Here is a 6,236-nt window from a genome sequence, read left to right on the forward strand (position 1 = left end):
ATATACATATATATATATATATACATATATATATATATATACATATATATATATATATATTTATATTTATATATATATATACACATATATATATATATATATCTAATTATCTATCTATCTATTTATATTTATATATATATATACACACACACACACACACACATATATATATACATCAGCTGAGAGCATAGGATGTATACACACATCAGGGTTGCTCACCCAATATACCCTTGTCAAATTTACACCTGTTGTACCCCCTTGTTTGCCTCTCATTCATCCTTTTGTCACTCTTCCATCCACTGCCTTATTCTGTTGTTGTAATTAACGAAAGCAGAACCATTTACTTCATACCATATCAACACTCTTTCTGCGCCACTAGTCTTCACTCCCTTACTCCTGAGCCATTTCCTACTACCATCCGTCCCTCATTCATATCACTGGGTCCCTCCACCACCACTGTTCCCTACTGACTACTTTCATCATAGGCTTGAGAATAGGGTGTGCAAGTGTACATGCTAAAATTTTTGGCAGGCAATGAATACACTTTGAACATCCTGAAAAAATGGGTTTGCACCCACTAAGCAAATTTTGTTTTTGCACTTATGACTTTCAACTCCTAATTACTTCTGACTACCTTACGCCCTACGACTTCCCAAAAGACAGGACAGTCATGGTTGGAATAACTTTGATCGTAAATCTGCCTGGTTAGGAATTTATTGTTTACAGCAAGATGGTACATTTACCTCTGGAATGTCCTTGATGATAAGTTTGTCCAGTCAGGACTAATCTGGGTTAAATAGTAATTATTTCCACTGACTCCAGTATTTTAATTCTATTGATACCGGAAGAACCCTAAGAAATACAAGATATCCCCTACCACCAATGCTCTAATACTACTTCTACCAGCTTGCCACATGAAAAATGACAAGATAACAATTGTTTTGTAATACTTGTACATAAATTTGATGGGATGACATAGTCAATTACCATTGATCTCTTAAGTATGAAAAGAGGGGTTCATATTCTTGTAATATCATTAAAACATGAAATAACAACATGAAATATTTAATTACATTTTTAATTCAATCTAACAAGTTATTTTGTCCACTGCTGTATTAATTCTAGCACGGCCTGTCCAACTACAAACAATGAAAAGTACTTGAAAGTACTTTCATCGTTTTAACATTAACGACACACTTTTCGCTGAAACAGAAATGACACACTAGGAATATAGTTTGTTCATTATTCATTGACGTGATGATGGCAGTGGGGTTGGGGAATACTTTGCTGTTAAACATTGTGTCTGTCTTTGCTTTCTGAGTTCAAATTCTACTGAGGTTAACTTGCCTTTCATTCTTTCATGGTTGATAAAATAAGTAACAGTTAAACACTGAAGTCGCACCCCAGCCACCCACATAAAAAAAATTTTTTTTTTTTCAAGCCTTGCACCTCTAATGGGAAGGATTATTTATTGGTGAGCTTGGTTTTGCCAGCTCACTAATAAATAATTAATTAATAAGTTAGCATGCCAGACAAAATGCTTAGCAGCATTTCATCCATCATAACATTCTGAATTCAAATTCCACATCCATCCTTTGAGGGCCGATAAAAAAAGGACTTAGTTGAGCACCCAAATCAACTAGTCCACTCCTCCAAAATTTCAGGCCTTGTGCCTATAATAGAAAGGATTATTATTATTATTGGAAGAACAGTTAACACACTGGACAAAATGAGTGGTGGTATTTCTTCCAACTGTTTATGTACTGAGTTAAAATTCTGCCAAGGTTGACTTTGTCTTTCATCCTTTGAGGGTTGATGAAATAAGTACTAGTTGAGCACTGGCATCGATATACTCGACTTACTCCTCCCCTCAAAATTGCTGACCTTGTGCCGAATTTAGAAAGATTTATTCTTGCAGCATTTCACCAGTTTTTATGTTCTGAGTTCAAATTCCACCATGGTCAACTTTGCCTTTCATCCTTTGAGATATGATAAAATAAGTACCAACTGAGCAATGGGGGTGATGTAATCGACTTATCTTTCTCCCACAAAATTTCAGAAAGGATTGAGATGGCAAGCTGGCTGAATCACTAGCACACTGGACAAATTGCTTAGCCGCAGTTCGTTTGTCTTTACTTTTTGAGTTCAATTTCCACTGAAGTCAACTTTGCCTTTCATCTTTTCAGGGTCGATAAAATAAGTACCAGTTGAGCACTTGAGTCGAAGTAATCCCTAGAAATTGTTGGCCTTGTGCCGTCGGTCACGCTGGTAGAAAACTAAAACAACAGATGGAATGGGAGTTGGTGATAGTCAGAGACGGTAAATGCAGGCGAACTGAGGGAAAAAATTTTTCTCTGAAGTTGCTGGATTTTAATAAAAATGAAACTGCAAATTTTTATCATAAATTGTATTTAGTTAATCAGTTTACACGCATGCACGCGCGCGCGCGCGCACATTCATACACTCACACGCATATGTATATGTGTGCACCATGGAGGTAAAGCGTATGCACCCCTCACCTGTATGTACATGCATAGGTAGCTATAAATATGTATGTGTATGTATGAATGCATACATACACACACATATATATATACACACACGTGTGTGTGTGTGTGCGTGCGCGCGCATACATACATACATACATGCACACATACATACATACATTTTCTATGAATAAAACCATCGACATTTTTGATGACAACAGCATGCTAATTATTATTATAAATTAAACAATGAATAGTCGTAAAAAAGAGAGTATTAGGGCTCTTATATACGAATAAGGGGCGGAGGTAAAAAATACGCACACTACCCGTCTTCGACGTAGCAAAGACCCTAAACACCAGGTGTGCGTATTCTTTACTTTCACCCGGATAAGATCGTGTATGAGTAGTCAATGTTTAATATGAAAACGAGAAAAAGGGTTTTAGTTTACATCTTTGCTGTATTTTACGACACGATTTCGAAAGCATTGGGACAGGCTGTCTGTCGTCGATATTTCGTCCATCGTTGCAAAATATTAAAATGTAAACATTAGGAAAGCTACAGAATAAACTGGTGACAAAACTGTTGCCCAGAAGGCCATCCTTCGGCCCAGAAAAGCATTTGTTCATGAATGACGTAACAGAATTAGGAAGAATGCAGCTGAACACAAGAAAACTATTATTATATTACGCAATATTGAACTAAGAAACAAAATTCAAAAATGGGTTAATGACTTCCAGGGCGAAAATGAAAAGGAAAGTCGGCCTCAGCGGAAGTCGAATATATAAATTTACACCGACCCCCCCAGGTACAAAATGAAAGGGACAGCAAGGGACAACATATTGGGATTCTCCGGAAGACTACAAAAATTCTGTTGTTTATAGAATATGCTATAAGACGATAAAGAAGTTCGTTTAAGTCTTAAGACCCGTTGATTGGTTCATAAAGTATTACTTGCACTATATGTGTGTGAGCACCTGTCGGGGATTCTAGGCGTCTGGTATAAATTACAGGTATTTTATTTTATCGACTTCGGAGGTATGAAGAGTAAAGCTGAACTCGGCCCACTGTACTTTTCATCCCTCCGCGATCGATTAAAATAAATACCAATCTAATGATAATCATTTCAAATACAGACATAATGTTAAAATTTGGAGTGAGGACAAGTGGAAACAGCCGATTATTAAATTATTGAATTTCAGTTTAAATATCAACGAAATATGGTGGGTACCACAGATAATGTTCGCTCGTTTCACATATAGACGGTATGAGCGAAGAAAGTGAGACGAAAAAAAAGTTAAAGGATTGGTTCGTGTATTTTTTTTTTTTTTCCTTTTTCTTTTTTTAATTGTTTCGTTTAAGAATAAAACGCTATTTCTTTTCCATATTTGGGCTCGATACGGATGGCTTAACAGTTGCACAAAATCACATATTTTGAGGGACGGACGTAGTCAGTTATAATCAAGGCACGCAATAGACACTGCATTAACCACAACTGGGAACAATAATTAACCATAATCTCAAAGTCATTGTTGAGCGTCCTCTAATTAAGCTCATTGTCATCGATTTCTCTAATATATCGTTATAATCTGTATAGTTTTAGTAGTTAGTATATCCAACCCAACGAGTATAAAAGCCAACGTCAATCCTAGCGTGATTTGAACACGAAACAGTCAAGTGACGAAATCTTTACACTAATTAGTGAAGTTTCTCACAGTTTCCACACTCCTCAGAATTTATAAAGGACAGAAAAATTATACGTCTTTATCATAAGCTATCAGTCGTTACTTTAATAAACTGTACAAGTTAGGATCAATCACATTATCAAACAACGATAAAATATACTCACTTATTGATTATATATATAATTGTATATAAATACAGAGTTGCTATAAGTGATCCATCGTCATAGACTTTGACAAATAAGCACAATAAGTAATGCTTGCTATAACAGACATCAATGTCTATAGCAGTAGAAGGATGTCAAAGTAGGAGGTACTTTTCTTAGAAATTCTCATTTTCACTTTAAAAATACGACATATCTGAAATGTTGCTTTTCCTTATCGTTATAAACTATCGGTTCATTGCTTGTTTTTGAAGTTTCTTTTTTGTTGTTGTCGGCAGAGCCAACGGGGTATATATGTTTACTTATAAATATTTTTCTTCGAGCATGGAATGTTTTTTTGTTGTTGTTTTTTTAGCCTTAATAAGCACAATTACGTATATTCTGTTTATGTAATTAATCGACTTAATTTGAAAACATTGTTTATAACGATCTTCCTGTTAAATCATGTTACAGGATGTTTTATAAGGAAACAAAATATCACAATATAACATACTCTCTAAATCGGAACACAATACAGCCTAACCCTATGGTTCCCAACCTTTGGTAGGGAGCACTGAGAGTCCGTGAACTAAATTCAAAATTTCATAAATCCGAAAGAAGAAGCAATGTATATTATTTCTCCCCTCCGTGTTTTTAAGAAGTCATGGGCCAACAGATTTTTGGGATCTGACTATACGCCATAAAGCTAAATCCTTTATGGACGGGAAACCTAAGGTAATCCCATAAACTGGCCTTCTCCATTTTTTATATATACTGCTCTACATCTTAGAGTTCGGATTTATATTTTTGCAAACGATATATCGTGGCACTTCCTCGGTTGCGACGATGAAGATTTCAGTTGATACGATCAACGGAACAGCCTCCTCGTGAAATTAACGTGCAAGTGGCTGAGCACTCCACAGACATGTGTACCCTTAATGTAGACATTCAGCGTGACACAGAGTGTGGCAAGCTGGCCCTTTCAAATATAGGTGGAGCAGAAACTGAAAGAAAGTTGTGGTAAAAGAGTACAGCAGAGTTCGCCACCACCCCCTGTCGGAGCCACGTGGAGCTTTAGGTGTTTTCGCTCAATAAACACTCACAACGCCCGGTCCGGGAATCGAAACCGCGAGCCCACTGCCCTAACCACTGAGTCATTGCTCCTCCACACAAACGATATACAGGGTGTCCACGAGGTCTGGGTACATGGAGTAAATAAAATCATAGCATAAACAATTAAATATAAGAAATAAAAATTTCTTAAAGTATGTGTTAATCCCCCATGTGGGTACATGGAGTAAATAAAATCATAGCATAAAGAATTAAATATAAGAAATAATTTCTTAAAGTCTGTGTTAATCCCCATGTACCCAGACTTTGTGGACACCCTGTATATACAGGTGAGGTTAAGTTAGAGGTTATAACAACCGTCTTAGGGATAATTTATAATCTATGGATCCACTGGTGTATTACCTATATTTAATGATGAGTATTGGTGTTGATACTCATAAATGAAAGGTAGGGACAAAAAATAAACTAGAGTTTATCAATATTCAAAGGAAAACAGAAAATAAAGATAGAATGGATAACAGTTGATTTATAACTACTCCTTATTCTATTTCTAAATTCCAGTCGGTCGAAAGTTTCACAATGAGTCAGCATGCATCACAAATTGATTATCACCGGTTCTCACTGTCTCCTTTTTATGCTTTCTTTTTTAAAACTTTTATGTTATCCACTCTGATGAAGATTTATGATTCAATTTGGTATAACTAATTACCTACAATGATAACTACCATTACCATTATTGTGGCAGTTAGAACTGAGAATCATGCTCACAGAAACAGCTGCGAGGCGAGATTCTGTCTTTCTGTAATTAATTAATAAATGATAATTGATGTAAATCAATTGTTATCCATTAATTGTA

At 35.8% G+C, this 6,236-nt stretch overlaps 1 protein-coding gene across 1 annotated transcript in view; it reads right to left on the reverse strand.

The window, feature by feature from the left end:
- LOC106877105 (uncharacterized) overlaps positions 1-5,955 on the reverse strand; it is a 16,627-nt gene extending 10,672 nt beyond the window's left edge. The window contains exon 1 of the mRNA XM_014925899.2: positions 4,334-5,955. The gene's annotated coding sequence lies outside the window, so the exon portion shown is untranslated. The remainder of the gene's footprint in view (positions 1-4,333) is intronic.
- Positions 5,956-6,236: the final 281 nt, after the last annotated feature.

This window comes from Octopus bimaculoides, chromosome 19 (genome assembly GCF_001194135.2).
Source record: "Octopus bimaculoides isolate UCB-OBI-ISO-001 chromosome 19, ASM119413v2, whole genome shotgun sequence".
NCBI classification, from domain to species: domain Eukaryota; kingdom Metazoa; phylum Mollusca; class Cephalopoda; order Octopoda; family Octopodidae; genus Octopus; species Octopus bimaculoides.